This window comes from Lithobates pipiens, unplaced genomic scaffold (genome assembly GCF_037356315.1).
Source record: "Lithobates pipiens isolate NorthernLeopardFrog02 unplaced genomic scaffold, aLitPip1_a1.2 Scaffold_13, whole genome shotgun sequence".
NCBI lineage: Eukaryota > Metazoa > Chordata > Amphibia > Anura > Ranidae > Lithobates > Lithobates pipiens.
Genome location: NW_027507718.1, coordinates 124,150,463 through 124,167,438, shown reverse-complemented (window position 1 = coordinate 124,167,438; position 16,976 = coordinate 124,150,463). Strand labels below are relative to the sequence as shown.

Sequence of the window (16,976 nt, the reverse complement as noted above, 5' to 3'; positions counted from 1 at the left end):
GGTTAGGGGCATGTTCACATGCTCATCTCCAGCCAATTCTTCTCTTGAGAACTAAGTAAGAACAGCAATTCTTTAGAGCCATTCTCTGTCCCTAATAGTAAACAACGTTAGGCTACTTCCTTACTATTCTAGAATGTCAGTTTGTGTATGGTTCACTATATATGTGTGCTTCTCTGGATCTCTATTCTAACAATACAAGGACGTTGAATATTGACATAATAACTTATTTGGTGGCTGGGTGACTATAGTATACCTGTAAAGAGGTGCAGTTTTCCCGAGTTTAGAACAGTACCGCAGCAATATGACATTTCTAAAGGAAAAAAGTAATTTAAAACTGATCGCGGCTGTAATGAATTGGCGGGTCTCAGCAATATAGATAAAATTCATTGAAAAAAAAATGGCATGGGTGATGGAGACAAGGGCCTCATCCCCACAACCCTTGCCCGGTGGTTGTGGGGGTATGTGGGGGGGGGCCTTATTGGAATCTGGAACCCCCTTTAACAAGGACCCCCAGATCCCACCTGCCCCCATGTGCATTGGTAAGGGGTACATTGTACTACCATTTCACAAAAGAAAGTGTCAAAAATAGTAAAACAAAGACAGGAGACGACACTTAGGGAAAAGTCCTTTATTAAAAGATACAAAAATAAAGATGTCCATTCATCTTCTATCACGCCGCTCGAACCGGAAAAAGAAGAAGGAAAAAAAAAAAAACGCAACAGCGGGTGACCGTACCTTCCTCTAACGTCACGAGGGGTGGAGTCACCCGTTTAGGTCACCGGGTGGCCCCACCCTCAGCTATATAAGAGCTGTCACCAAGAAGAAGCATCACTCAGTGGGAGCCTGCCATGGAGGAGGAGGTGTTTTTTTGTTTTCCTTGGCTCGTCGGCAGCACGATAAAAGATGAATGGACATCGCAGGACATTTTTATTTTTTTAATAAAGGACTTGTCCCTACGTGTCTCCTGTCTTTTTTACTATTTTTGACACTTTCTTTTGTGAAATGGTAGGGGTATAATGTACTACAAGAAGAACAGAAATGGAAGGCGTGCACACCTAGTGCATTACCAAAGATAATTTTATAATAAAAATGTTTTATATAAAAGTGGGTACTCACAAAATGCAACTGACAAAAGGACATAAAAACAATGCATGGAAATGCACAGAACATGGGATATTGTTTTTATGGCCTTTTGTGAGTACAGCCATGATCAGTTTTAAAATTACTTTTTTTTCCCCTTTACAAATGTCATTTTGCAGTGGTACTGTTCTAAACATGGGAAAACTGCACCACTTTACATGCATACTATAGACACCCCCAGGCACGATATTTAAAGCAACATTTCACTTTTATTGTTTCACTTTAAGCAATATTAAAATCACTGCTCCCAAAAAAACAGCCGTTTTTAAAACTTTTTATCACATTGATACATGTCCCCTGGGGCAGGACACGGGACCCCAAACACTTTATGACAATAACTTGCATATAAGCCTTTAAAATGAGCACTTTTGATTTTTTAGGTTAGTGTCCCATAGACTAACAGTGTTTTGTGGCTTTAGAATTTGCCCCGAACACCGCATATTGTTCGGTGTTCACCGAACAACCAAAGTTTGGCCCAAACTTATGCTCGGACCGAACCATTCACCCATCCCTACATACAAGATTAACTTTTAGCAAGGTTAAAGGCTATAGCACAGGGAAGTTCTGTGTCAGACATTAGTGAACAACGTAGAAGTGCACAGACACCAGGATTTATATGTCATCTCAAAGCCAACATCTAAGTTTAGAAAGTAGATGCTGACCTTTAATAAGGATACCCCGAAGGACAGCACCTTTGGACCTTGAGAGGTAATAAATGCTTGCAAGCATTATACCTTCACAATGCGAAGCATGCATCCAATTACATGAAACATATATAAATTGGACCACAAGTTTACTACCAATGACTTTAAAATTAGATATTAGTTTGCTAACTGCTTTAATGTTCTTCTTTCAGGAGCAAGTAGTTACTAGGCAATCCAGGGAGAAGTATTCACAGCAACCTTCTATGTGATATCCAACACAGGCATGTAAGACGGAAATCTGTTGTGTAATCTGGATGGAGTAAAATACAATAGAGGAGCCATTTTTCAACCAGGGTTATCTGGAAGCTTGGGATACCTCCAGATATTACCAGGGGTTCCTTGGTGCATGGCCGATTGACCTCCCATTTTAGGGATGCAAGGATACCAATTATTTTTTTTTTTTTTTTTACAAGCAAGGAGTACCAATACTTTTTTTGTACTCGCTGATAAATTACCGATACCTACTTTTTGCCTTATGAGTTTATGTGAAATCTCCATTAATAGCTGTAAAATATTGTAATTATGAATACATTTCATTTAGCTTGCATCTATGTAGGGCGTATAACATAGCATACACCACACTTTTTTTTTTAAAAGGTTATTGACCGATTAATTGAATACAGCTACAGCACGGACCTACTTTGCGGGGAGGGCGTCAATAGACGTCCTCCTGTGCTCGAGTGGCCTGCAAGCCCCGTGCAGGGCGCTTTGTGATCAGCGAGTCAATGAGACTCACTGGATCACAGAGCGAAGTGTGAGGTCAACCCCGACCCCTTGTCACGTGATCCACTGTCAGCCAATGACAGAGCAGGTAATCAGCTATTTTTTCTCCTCACGCTGACAGGGTGAGGAGGAGAGGAAAAAAAAAAAAGGGGGCAATCACTGGCGGCTGTCAGAGAACATCAGTCCTGATCAAGAAGAACAGTGCCAGCTCATCTGTGCCCACCTGCCAGTGCACAACAGTGCCACGCATCAGTGCTCACAGTGCCTCATCAACAGTGCTGCCCATCAGTGTCACCTACCAGTGTCTATCAGTGCCACCGATCAGTAACACCTACCAGTGCTACCTCATCTGTCCCCATCAGTGCCGCCTCATCAGCTCATATCAATGAAGGAGAAAAATTACCCATTTGCGAAATTTTATAACAAACTATGAAACATGATTTTTTTATTTCTTCAAAATGTTCTGTCTTTTTTGTTTGTTTAGAAAATATTATTATTAATAATTATAATAATAATGCATTAAGATAAAAAATACCTTCTGCCTTTATAGCCAATTTAAGATTGATTAAATAAGAGGTTAATGTTAATAAGGGGTTAAACAGAGGAACAATAAAGAAAAAACATATATTTTTCTTCTTTTACTTGACAGGTTGCTTTAAATGGACTTCATCTGCAGATCAAAGTTCATCCCTTTGATCTGTAGATGAACAGTTTCTTTTTGTCTTAGTATTTCAGCGGCTAAGCAATGTTAACATTGCCCGGATGCATTTCTTTTTTTTGACAGATCCAATTTCTGGACTTCTTTAACACTTCAGCTGTCAACAGGGGATCCCCCCTGACAGCTGAAGGAGTCTCCGGTTGTTAGGGACACGGTGGCCCTACTCCTTAACAACTGTTCGTTGGCAGTTTTTTTTTTTTTTTTTTTTTTTACATTTCAGCTGTCAGTGGGGGAATCCTGCTACCAGCTGAAAGAACCGAGCCTGAAATCAGTTTCAGTTATCGTGCATTTGCACGAGCACCGATATTGGTGCAACCCTATCCCATTTGATAGTGCCTGCATAGTTCCAGGGCCATCACTACCTGACAAAGCCAGTAGTATGAAACCAGTGATCTCTAAACCGGAAGCGACTGATGATGTCTTTCTGATTTGCTTGTTGGTTTCCCTGAGCATTTTTGGATATCCCATACCTCCAAAACAAACCAAAGCTAATGCTGGACAACAGCCCCTCAAAAGCTTTAGGCTCTGTTATCAAACACTCTCATAAGACTTCTATGGAAGCTTTGGAGATGCTCTGAAGCACCAAGAAAGCGGTATAATTTTCGTAGTAAAGCAAAATCAATGTGTGAATAGGACTTTACAACCCAAAACGTAAATGTATTTTATTGGGATTTTATGTGATAGACCAACACAAAAGTGGCACATAATTGTAAAGTGGGAGAACAATGATAAATGGTTTTCATTGTTTTTTTTTACAAATAACGAACTAAAAAGTGTGGTGTGCATTTGTAGTCAGCCCCCTTTACTCTGATACCCCTAACTAAAATCTAGTGGAACCATTTGCCTTCAGAAGTCACATAATTACTAAACAGAGTCGTGTGTGTGTGTGTGTGTGTAAATTAATCTCAGTATAAATACAGCTGTTCTGTGAAGCCCTCAGGTTTGTTAACCACTTCGCACCCAGGCCAATTCTGACATTTCTCTCAAACATGTAAAATTCCTAATTTTTTTGCTAGAAAATTACATAGAACCCCCAAACGTTATATATGTTTTTTTAGCAAAGACCCTAGAGAATACAGTGGCGCTCGTTGCAACTTTTTATTTCGCACGGTATTTGCGCAGCAATTTTTCGAACACGCTTTTTTCAGAAAAAAAACTGTTTCATGCTTAAAAAAAAAAAAAAAAAAAAAAAAAACAGTAACGTTAGCCCAATTTTTTTGCATAATGTGAAAGAGGAGGATACGCCGAGTAAATAGATACCCAACATGTCACGCTTCAAAATTGCACGCGCTCGTGGAATGGCGCCAAACTTTGGTATTTAAAAATCCCCATAGGCGACGCTTTAAATTTTTTTACTGGTTACATATTTTGGGTTACAGAGGAGGTCTAGGGCTAGAATTATTGCTCTCGCTCTAACGTTCACGGCGATACCTCACGTGTGCGGTTTGAACACCGTTTTCATATGTGGGTGGGACTTACGTATGCGTTCGCTTCCTTGTGCGAGCTCACGGGGACAGGGGCGCTTAAAAAAATTTTTTTTTTTTTTTTTTTTATTCTTAATTTTTATTTTATTTTTTATTTTTTTAGTTTTACACTTAAAAAAATAAATAAAAAAATGTATGACTTTTATTCCTATTACAAGGAATGTAAACATCCCTTGTAATAGGAATATGGCACGATCGGACCTATTTACAGTGAAATATGGGGTCAATAAGACCCCATATCTCACCTCTAGGCTGGGAAGAATAAAAAAAAAATAAAAAAATAAAAAATAAAACCGATCCTGGCTTCCTAGCCAGATCGTAGCCGTTAATTTGAATCCCGAGGCCGGGCGTGACGTCATAACATCGTGTCCGGCCTCCGAACGATCATAGAGACTCCGGGGACAATCTAGTCCGCCGGAAATCTCTATGATTACTTGCTGGGGCCGGCGGATCCTGTGACTGACTCACCGATGGAAACGGTGAGTCGGTAGAAGCACCGGAGGGCGAAACGATCAATCGGCGGAACACGGCAATATCTGAATGATGTCTGTGGCCTCAGGCATCATTTAGATATAACCACTGAAAGCCCATGACATCAATAGACGTAGTGTGGGAACCAAGTGGTTAAAGAACCTTAGTGAACAAACAGCATCATGAAGGCCAAGGAACACACCAGACAAGTTAGAGAAAGTTGTGGAGAAATTTAAAGCAGGGTTAGGTTATAAAAAAAAATATCCCAAGCTTTGAATTTCTCACGGAGCACTATTTAATCCATCATTTGAAAATGGAACAAGTATGGCACAACTACAAACCTACCAAGACATGGCTGCCCACGTAGACAGGCCTGGCAAGGAGAGCATTTATCAGAGAAGCAGCCAAGGGGCCCATGGTAAGTCTGGAGGAGCTGCTAAAGAAGTTAAAGAAGTCCAGAAATTGGATCTGTTAAAAAAAAAAAATGCATCCTGGCAATGTTAACATTGCTTAGCCGCTGAAATACTAAGACATCCACATCTTAGGTGGGAATATTTGTCCACAGGACAACTATTAGTCGTGCACTCAACAAATCTGGCCTTTATGGAAGAGTGGCAAGATAAAAGCCATTGTTGAAAGAAAGTTGTAATTAGTCTGTTTTCATATTGTGAGAAGCCATGTGGGAGACACAGCAAACGTGGAAGAAGGTGCTCTGATCAGATGAGACCAATATTGATCTTTTTGGCCTAAAAGTAAAACACTATGTGTGGCAGAAAACTATCACTGCACTTTTCTTCAGCAGTGACAAGGGAGCTGGTCAGAGCTGATGGGAAGCTGGATGGAGTCAAATACGGGGCAATCTTAGAAGAAAACCTGTTAGGCCGCGTACACACGGGCGGATTGTCTGCCCAACTTAGTCCACTGAACCGTGTTTCAGCGGACAATCCGCTCGTGTGTGGGCTTCAGCGGACTTTTTTAGCGGACAGCCTGACGGACTTTGTCTTTCGGAATTTCCGTAATTTTGTCCGTCCAAACTTGGTTTTGTCCGTCCAAACTTGGTTTCAGCGGACAGTCCGCTCGTGTGTAGGCAAGATGGACGGACTAAGTATGGCGCATGCTCAGAAAGGATTTACGCGGCCGAAGGTTGCATTGCAGTGTATTGGACGTCGTTTTTCTAGTCCCGTCGTACGTGCTGTACACGTCATCGCGCAAGTTTTCAGCGGACTGTCTGTTCATCGTGTGTGGTCAAGTCCGTTCATTCAAAAGTTGAACGGACTGTCTGTCGGATTGTCTGACCAACTTAGTTGGGCAGACAATCCGCCCGTGTGTACACGGCCTTAGAGTCTGCAAAAGACTTGAGACTGGGGCAGGTTCACCTTCCAGCAGGACAACAACCCTAAACATACAGCCAGAGATACAATGGAATGGTTTAGGTCAAAGCCTATTCATGTGTCAGAATGGCCCACTCAAAGTCAAGACCTAAATCCAATTGAGAATCTGTGGCAAGACTTGAAAATTGCTGTTCAGAGATTCTCTCCATCCAATCTGACAGACCTTGAGCTATTTTGCAAAGAAGAATGGGCAAAAATGTCACTCTCTAGATGTACAAGGCTGGTAGAGACATCCCCAAAAAGACTTGCAGCTGTAATTGCAGCAAAATGTGCTTCTACAAAAGTATTACAAGTGCATTCCACACTTTTTAGATATTTATTCGTAAAACATTTTGAAAACAATTTATCATTTTCCTCCCACTTCACAATTATGTGCCACTTTGTGTTGGTCTATCACAAAAATACATTTATGTTTTTGGTTTTAACATGACAAAATGTGGAAAATTTCAAGGGCTATGAATACTTTTTGAAGGCACTGTAAATGCTTATTTTTTTCCTGCTGGAGGGTTAGCTGGAGAAAAAGCCAATTTTTCCCACATCCACTAAGATTTGTTTGTTTAGAGCCAGCATAACAGAAGTACAACTCACACAATCAGTTCAATTGTAATCTCTACACAAGGAAACATATCCAGCACTGACTTAACTTCCGTGTTACTTAGAAAATAACATAACCCTGTAAATATTCTGTAAAGGTTTGGTAGGGTTTTGTGATTTTAGTCTTAGCCTGGACATGCAAATTAAAAAAAAAAAAAAAATAAATAAAAACCCTTTTCATAAGCCTGAATATATAAATGGTATCCTTAATGACCTAAAAAAGTTGTAGAAGCAGTCCTACCTGTACACACCAGAGGATACATTTGAACCTAGGTACCTCTCTCTTGCACAGCCTTAAAGAAATATACTCTTCTTTCTTTTAAAAGAAGAAAAACAAAACAAAAAAAAAATTAAAGAAGGCCTGATGCACAAGCCATATAGTAATTTAACATTATGAAACATTATTATTATTTATATAGCAACAGCATACCAATCATCAGAAAGACAGTTCAATTAGAATACAAAATTATTAGGAGAGTCTTAGAGCCAGTTCACACAGGGGCGACCTGGGACCCGACTTCAAGTGACCCGGTTGAGAAAAATCAATGGAAGTGAATGGAGCTGTCTTAATGTACACTACTGAAGTCACTCCGACTTCAGAAAAAGCTTCCTCTACAACTTCAATGGAAGTTGCCTCCAAGTCGGATCCCCTGATCGAAGCAACTTTCCCGGAAGTTTTCCTTTCTTGCATTGTGGCAACATATTTATGGACAGAACACCCAAATCTTCCATCATCTTTCTTATGTGATTTAACTTTGTTTTTCTCAGAAAAGTGCACAGAGCTTGAAGTAAGATTATTGGCATTCACTGATAGAGTTGCAGGAGTGCTAGTAATTAATCAGTAAGAAAGTCGGTGAAAGTTATTTTTTTCCCCCATTTTGGATAGAGTAAGGGAAGGTTATAACCCTTGTCAGTTTTTGTTGCCATCCGTGTCCCATTGGGGAGGTTTACCGTCATTTCCTGTTCCGAAGCTAAAGCAGGAATTTATAGGAATACTTGGGTGTCACCAGATCTAGTGTTCCCATTGGAATATTTTCCAACAATTTCTGTTCTGATGTCAACCCAAAATTTGGGAATAATCTTTTATTTTCACTTTCGATAATAAACAGGACAAATATAGGGGTTGACTCTCCCTAAAGGGGGCATAGACAGCAATACAAACTGACAGGGGGTCTAATGCCTCTCCACTCTGTCCAAAACTAACAAGGAAAACTATGGAATGTATTTGTTGCATGGGCTTAAAGCGGTTCTCCACCCTAAAGGGGAAGTTCCGCTAATCTGATCCCTCCCCCCCTCCGGTGCCACATTCGGCACCTTTCAGGGGGAGGGGGGGTGCAGTTACCTGGATAATCCAGGTATCTGCCCCCACTTCTGGGACAGACCGCCGCAGACGATCCGCCCCCACCACCCCCCCCCCCCATTGTGTTCTGGGAAACACACAGTTCCCAGGACACAGCGGGGACCAGAAGAGATGCGCAGCGCGACTCGCACATGCACAGTAGGGAACCGGGCAGTGAAGCCACAACGCTTCACATCCCAATTATCTGACAGAGGATGGCGGCGGGGGCAGCAGCGAGATGAGCGATCGCTCGTCATCTGCCGCCGACATCGCTGGACCTTGGGACAGGTAAGTGTGATTTTATTAAAAGTCAGCAGCTGCAATATTAGTAGCTGCTGGCTTTTAAATATTATTTTATTTTTATTTTAGGTGCAGAACCGCTTTAATTTATTTCTGCTTCAAATGATTAACTAGTAGTAAGTATATTTGTGCAACAAAGTAAAAAAAAAAAAAAGTGTGGATGAATGTGGCGGCTGTTGCTCATTTTATTACAATGAAGTCTTATTTCTTTACACAGTTTCCTGAATTGAAAACACATTGTGGAAGATCTATTGAAGTATTAAAACATGCCATTATATGCTATTGTTTCTCTATGTAATGACCAAACTTGTGGTAAGGCTTAAAGAGGGAGTCCACCTAAAAAAAAAAAAAAAAAAAATTTTTTATATATATATATATATATATATATATATATATATATATATATATATATATATATATATATATATATATATATATATATATATATAAATTTTAAAAGCCAGCAGCTACAAATACTTTTCAATGGGCAGGGGTGCTTTAGGAGCAGTATATTCACTGCTCCTAAAGTGCCTCAAAGAAGCTGCTTGCAGGCGCTATAGCGCTTGTAAAGCGCCTCAGTGTGAAAGTAGCCTAATGGAAAAGGCCAGCCTGAGCTTTTTAGGCTGGGCTTTTCCTAAGGGTCACAGGAGTGCAATTCATTTTGTACTCGTGACCCGTTTTAGCAGAGAGCGGTCTGAAGTTCGCTCTCCGCTGACGTCACTCTGCCATCAGTCCAGGCACCGCGTCAAGTCTGGATCCGCCAGCTGCCTTGACTGATGCCAGTCTCAGCGAGTCGCTGAGATGACCACTACCTGCCCCTCCACAGCTCAGCGCTCCAAGCAGAGCAGGAGAGATCCTGACTGACAATCAGCATCGCTCTGCCCAGGGAGGAGTGAGAACCGAGCCATCGATAGTGTCCGATTCTCAGTGCAGAGACGCTGGGGGAGTCCCAGACAGCCGAGGCTCTCGTGCAACATCGCTGGATCAAGATGTGGTTCAGATAAGTATTAAGAGGGAGCTGCACACAGAAGGCTTTTTATCTTAATGCATAGAATGCATTAAGATAAAAGAAACTTTCTGCCTTTAGAACCACTTTTTTTTACCTTAGGGCATTCGCTGCATTAAGGTAAAAAAAACTTCTATGCGTCAAGATCCCCCCCTTATACTTGAGTTCAATCTCGAACCAGCGCTGTGCCCGAGAGCAATGACTCTTGCGGCTCTCTACCTCCTCACAGATCGGATTGATAGCAGCAGTAGCTATTGCCTCTTGCTGCAGTCAATCAAATCCTGTGACAAGGGAGCGGCCAAGCCAAGCTGTCTGTGTCTATAGATCAAGCCCACACAAGTGCCCCCATAGGGAGCGGATTCTTATGGGGGCAATTGCAGAAAAGGTGGAGCCAGGAGCGCTGCTGGGCAGGGGGTCCCTAAAAAGAGGAGGATTGGGGCTGCTCAGTGCAAAACCATTAAATACGAAGTGCCCCTTGCGCTGCTGGCTGCTCTCTTAGTTAAAATCAAAAGTCCTCGGTCCTCTCCACATACCCCTGCAGTGCTAACCTTTTGGTGCTTCAGGGGTTAATCAATTAGCTAGACCTGTCACAGGCATTCATCAAGAGCATGGACTATGTTCACCCTTTACAACCCCCCCCCCCCCCACCTTCATTTAGAGAAGCTGTACTATGGCTACTGTCAATGAAAATCGATGAATGGAGGACAGGTGGATGAATGAAAGGTCTGTATCCTCCAAGATGTGGTATGGAAAAATTAAGACATGTTGCATTTTTCCATACTGCAACGCACATCACATCAGCATTGTAGTGTGAATGGTACACACAGTAAAAAAAAAAAAAATAATAATTTATAGAGTATGTGCACTTCCAGTGACTGGCAATTATCTAGTACAGAAAAATGCAGTTCAAATATAGTGCGATTGCGCACTTAAAGTTGCAGTCTGTCTAAAAGAGCGTGACAGTTTTAAAGCTTTCGGGGTGCTCTTAGGCTAAAAGAATATGCAAGTAGTGTTGAATGCCAGCTCTTCAGAACTTTTTTTTTTTTAATAAACATGTCATTTTTACCTGCTCTGTAAAGTGGTTTTGCACAGACTAGCCCTGATACTCCTCTTCTGGCACTCCTGGGCCCTCCCCCTTGTCGAGTGACCCCATAGAAAGCTGCTTGCTAAGGGGGCATTTGTGCATACTTGCTCCCAAGCTGCCTTTGTGTCCATAAGACATACAGTGAGCAGCTCAGCCCCGCCCCCTGCCTGTGATTAATAGCAGCGGGAGCCTTCATCTCAGCCAATGAGGGAGAGACCCAGGAACGTTGCTGCTCTTGCCAATATCACTGGATTGAGATCGGGCTTGCATAAGTATTGGGGGGGAAGCTGCACACAGAAGGTTTTTTTACCTTCAGATTTTACAACCACTTTTATCAACGTAGCTATCAAACACAGTGCTTGTCTCCAGCTCCAAGCACTTTCCTGGGAGAAGGAACTACTTCTTTAAAGGATATCTAAACACTTGATTACTTCATACATCCACATCTGTGTGTGCTGCATCCTAGAAGGCTATGGCTTCTGCTCCTATAGGCTGCAGCTTGACAGCAAGACTCCAGCTCGAGCCCCTGTCAATCAAAAAAGAAGTGCTGGGAGGGGGGGCCCTGGGGGAAAAGTGGCTATGGGAGATACAGGCACACCTTGCATGGTGTCCTGTGCCTCCATACAGCAAGCCTATGGATGCAAACTGACAATGGAAGTACGGACCTGTTTCTGTACTTGCCATGGTTGGCTTACACCAAGGAAATAGTGGATTTCCAGGATCAACCAGGTATTTCACATTAACCATTTAAGGACTGAGCCTCTTTTGAGATTTGTTGTTTACAAGTTAAAAATCTTTTTTTTTTTTTTTTTGCTAGAAAATTTGCTTAGAACCCCCAAACATTATATATATTTTTGCTAAGACCCTAGAGAATAAAATGGCAGTTGCTGCAATATTTATGTCACACTTTATTTGCGCAGCGGTCTTACAATCGCTATTTTTTTGAAAAAAAAATACTTTTTTTAATTAAAAAAATAAAACAGCAAAGTTAGCCCAATTTTTTCTATATTGTGAAAGATAACATTACATCGAGTAAATTGATACCCAACATGTCACGCTTCAAAATTGCACCCGCTTATGGAATGGCGACAAATTTTGACACTTAAAAATCCCCATTGGTGACGTTTAAAAATTTCTACAGGTCACCCATTTTGCATTGCAGAGGAGGTCTAGTGCTAGAATTATTGCTCTAGCTCTAATGATCACGGCAATACCTCACATGGGTGGTTTGAACAGCGTTTTCATATGCAGGTGTGACTTACGTATATGTGTTCGCTTCTGCACGTGAGCTTGGCAGGACGGGGGGACTTTAATAAAAATAAAGTTTTATTTTACTTTTACACTGTCCTTAAAAAATATAATAATAATAATTATATATTTCCCCGTTAAGAGCATTGGAGGAAAGTGACGTGAAAGGGCCATGTTTCCCTCACTCGGCATCCAGGCTGTGAGGGGAGCAGACGCGATAGTCTCCACCTCTATCAGTGGCTCTGGTAAGTGGCGGAGACGACTGGAGCGGTGGGAGGGGGTGGGGCCCCTTTTCCCACTCCCGATAAAAGTGATCTTGCAGTGAATCCACCGTGGAGACTACATTTATCTGAAAGATGACCGCCGGACGTTTTTAAAAATACCGGCGTTATGGCAGCTAGCTGCTGCCATAACTCTGGTATTTAGCGTCATAGTACCGATGTATAACGACGGTGGGCGGTCCTTAAGTGGTTAAAGGAGGCCATGAAAAGGAATCCACAGAACAATGTCAAAAACATACCTGGACAACACACACATTGTTAAAATGTTTTAGTGATAGTATTTATACCCTTTTTTTTCACTTTAGAATATTTCCATAATAATTTGCATATAACAGAGTCTTTAAAAACACTTTTACTTTGTAAAAATTCCATGGTCACTGCCTCACACATTGTCACTGATACTTTTCCACATCAAATTACTAAGTAAAAACAAGTCCTTAACGGCAGAAGCGCCAGCGTTAACACAGTGGAAAAATTTAGTAAATAGTAATCTATCACTATATAGGGAAACATATTGGAGTAGAGGACATGGAGAGAAGTATGAGTATGGGCAAGTTGGATAGAAAATTTGATAAACGGCATCAGGATAAAACAGCATGGAGATAGGGCAAGCCACACCAAAAAGGGGGAAAAAAAGGGGCAAGAGGGATATGAATGTATAAATGTATATGTATCATTTTGTAGTATTTGAAGAAATTCCTATGAACGGATTTTATGGAAGCTCATAAGAGAGAGATGAATGTAAATGGTGAAATATATAATGGATATGTAAAAAAAAAACTAATAAAGAGTCCTTGAACTGAATAAGGCCCCTTTCACACAGGTGGACCCGATCGGACCATTGGTTGGCATCTATGGAGTGGTGGGTGTCAATGGACATTTGAGACCTGTCAACCACTTGCTCAGTGGGGGATCAGCGGTTGAATACACTGCTGAGCAGGTGCATCCGCTGCTGGAAGGGGCCTAAGAAACTTTAAACCCCTTTCACACCGAGGGCGTTTTACAGGCTCTATAGCATTAGAAATAGTGCATGCAATCCGCCCTTAAACTGCTGCTCCATTGTTTCCAGTGTGAACGCCTGAGAGCTTTCACACTGGAGCGGTGCGCAGGCAGGACGTCAGGACAAGTCCTGCGAGCAGCTTGTTTGGATCGGTGAAGGAGCGGTGTGTTTACCGCTCCTCCACCGCTGCTCCCCATTGAAATCAATGGGGCAGCGCTGCAATACCGCCAGCAAAACGCAGATATTGCGGGCGGTTTTAACCCTCTCAGCTGCTAGCGGTGGGTAAAAGCATCCCGCTATCGGCCAAGATGCGCTGCAAATCCGACTGTGAAATGCCGCTAAAAATAGCGTTTTACCGCCGACACTATGGGCAGCTTGGTGTGAAAGCCGTCTTACTATCTTACCTCCTGCTTAATTATGATGGAGCTCCTTAAAAGTAGAGCAAAAGCACCAAGAAAGGTTTCACCACTTCAGGTGAACAATAAGTTTGACCTCTAGCACCATGATTAAAGAAGCTTGAAATACAAAAACAAACTAATCTATAGATTACATCAATATTTACATGTCCTTTTCCTACAGATTACAACATATGATGTAGCAGGCGGAAGATCAGGTATGGATAAAAAAAAATAAAAAAATTCTATTGCAGTAGATTTTTTTGGTGTCTCTTTAAAGGGTAACTCCACTTTAATGGGGAAAAGCAAAAACTATATATACACAGTTAGGTCTATTAGGTCTAGGTCTAGTCTTTCATCTAATAAGTGGAGAGATGTATTTGCTCAGCTGTCAAAAGAAAACATCTGGGCAGTCAGCCAAGTTTTTAACATGAAACATTGTAACTAACTCTTCCTTCTTAGATCAAAGGGCTAAACATCTGTGTGTAAAGAAAAAAAATAGGAGGCAGTCTGCCACGTTTTTAACAAGTGTAAAGGCAGGAAGTTTAACCACTAAGGGTCCTTTCACACGGGGCGGATCAGTTCTGATCCGCCCCGTGGATGTCCGTTTGCTCAGCGGGGATCACTCCGCCGATCCCCGCTGAGCAGGGAGATGACAGGTCTGTCTCTGCACACTGTGCAGGGACGGACCTGTCACAGCGCCGCTCTCCCCTATGGGAGATCGGATGACGACGGACCGCAGTGCCCGTCGTCACCCGATCCGATCCGCAGACGGATGGAAAAATAGCTTTTTCCTCCGTCACACTTTTTCGGATCGGAGCGGGTCGGATGTCAGCGGACATGTCACCGCTGACATCCGACGCTCCATAGAGCTCTATGGAGCACCCGTTCAGGTCCGCCTGAAAAACTGACAGGCGGGCCTGAACGGGACGTTAGTGTGAAAGGGGCCTTAAAGTCCAAATCTTTTTCTGACACTTGTTTCTGAAGTTAAAAATCAATATTTTTTGCTAGAAAATTACTAAAAAGCCCCAGACATATATATTTTAGCAGAGAACCTAGGGAACAAATGCGCCCAGCGCTCTTTCAAACGCAATTATTTGGGGGAAAAAAATTCAACTTCAATGAAAAAAAGAAAGAAAACGAAACCGTAAATTTAGCCCAATTTTTTTGTTTGTTTTAATGTGAAAGATGCTACGGCGCGAGAATCGTGATCTATCTTCTAAGAAAAGAAAAGAAAAAATGGATTCTCATTTTAGCCAGAATTGTGCAGCTCTAGTAGGTAGGTGCTCATATTATATATAACCAATTCAATTTGTAACAAATCAGACAGACCTTGTACTAGATATGTGATTGTGGATCTAAAGCTTACAACCTCCTTTAGATCTACCAAGTACATAATGGAAGGATCGCCAGACTGGATACACACTGATTGGATAGTGTAGGTAGGTGCTCATATTATATAGTTTTAGGTAGATCTAAAGTTGCTCGTACAGATTTTGTATAGTCAGATTGTAACACATATGGTTGGCCTAATGGAGCTTGTATTGTGAATGCCCACTAGTGTCATCTCATCAGACACACGCAGATCTATTGGAGTGCTGTGCTGTCCCTCATACAGTACAGAAGGGTTCCTGGCACAGATCTCCTTAGTTGTACCATCTGATCAGACAGATAATAGAGAAGTTTCCTGCTCCATGACTAGGCCAGCTGTGTGTGTCCATTCTGTGTGTCCCTGCAGCTCCTAGCTCTCCTTCACCCTGTATACACCGAGTGTCCCCTCACTTTCCCCTCCACAGCCCTCCTCGGTGCTCCCTGTCGCAGGCAGTATACACATCTTTGTACTCCATTGTCATATCACCCCTCTCTCCCTGCACCTCCCGATCTCCGCTTTTCTCCACCATTGTGCCCGAATCTTATTTCCACCCCCAGCATTGTGTTCCCTCGGCCTCCCCCTCACCGCCTTCATTACCGGAGCCGCTGTCATCTCCGCTCTCCCCGGTGACACCAAAACAGCGACCGTAGTCTTCCCAAATTGACACAACAAGGTACGACGGGAAATCCGCCGCCGTCAGCGCACGCCGCGTGACGTCACGGCGCACACAAATCCATGGCGCGTGCAGGAGCTGGGAGAGAGAGAGGGAGAGAGAGAGAGAGAGAGAGAGCGGATGCCGGGCTGTGAGGGGGACACAGTGCGCCTCATACACTCCTACAACGAACGTATATGAAACAATTGTTTAGAAATGTACAACTGGTGATTGTGTTATACACTTGAAGGGTATCTAACACTGGAACTCTTTCCACACCTAAGTTCTGGCAGAAAGCTGAACTCTAAGTGAAAATACTTTCATTCACGTATATTTCGAAATAGCCACTCCGAGTAGAAGGCCATTTTATTTACAACATGCCTTTGCGACTAAATGTATTACCTTGTAAAAATAATAATCAGCAACATCATCGTTGTGCTGTACATACCCTGAGCAGAGGTGTGGGAGGGAACCAGCAGGCTCCACCCACTATGGGCTGCAGAAACTTACAGGAGGGGGCGAAGACAAGACCAGGCACCCTGCACAAGGAAAGAGAGCAGTAGCGAGTGGTCTTTGTCACAGGAAGCTCCTGCACAGAGGAGAAGTTTCACACTGCACTAGAGTTGTCACCTCATCCCTTTAGGCTGGGTTCACACTATGCTACAGGACAGTAGTACAACTTTCATCCTATTATTTTTCTCTGCGACATCAGTCCTACATTGGTCCTACATCCATCCAACTTTCATGAACAGGATACTACTTTGATCTGACTTTTCAGATAGTTGTACAACTTGTCCTTTGACCAATCAAAACTAACACACAACGGGAGGGGCTACAGCAGGGGGCAGGAAATCACACAATGTCTGATGCCAAAGTCGGATGGTTAGGGTAAGGATCCGACTTTGATCCTGCTTCAATGATAGTCAGTGGGCTGAAGTCAGATCAAAGTTGGACCAAAGTAGTACAGGGAGCATTTACCAAGTCGGTCTGACCAGTTAAGACGGCTCCCATAGGGAAACATTGATTTTCACACGTCATGCGACATGAGCTCCCAATGTTGGAGAGTTTGTCGTA

The 16,976-nt window shown here is 42.5% G+C and overlaps 1 protein-coding gene across 2 annotated transcripts in view; it reads right to left on the bottom strand.

Moving 5' to 3' along the window:
- The window catches only part of SIN3B (SIN3 transcription regulator family member B), a 126,206-nt gene extending 110,234 nt beyond the window's left edge, over positions 1 to 15,972 (bottom strand). Inside the window, exons 1-2 of one of the 2 annotated variants that reach the window (XM_077475512.1) lie at positions 15,848 to 15,966; positions 7,467 to 7,541 (exon numbers count right to left, since the gene is read on the bottom strand). The gene's annotated coding sequence lies outside the window, so the exon portion shown is untranslated. Of the gene's footprint in view, positions 1 to 7,466; positions 7,542 to 15,847 lie in introns of both variants that reach the window. The other variant, XM_077475511.1, reaches the window with a different exon arrangement.
- Between the last annotated feature and the right edge of the window lie 1,004 nt (positions 15,973 to 16,976).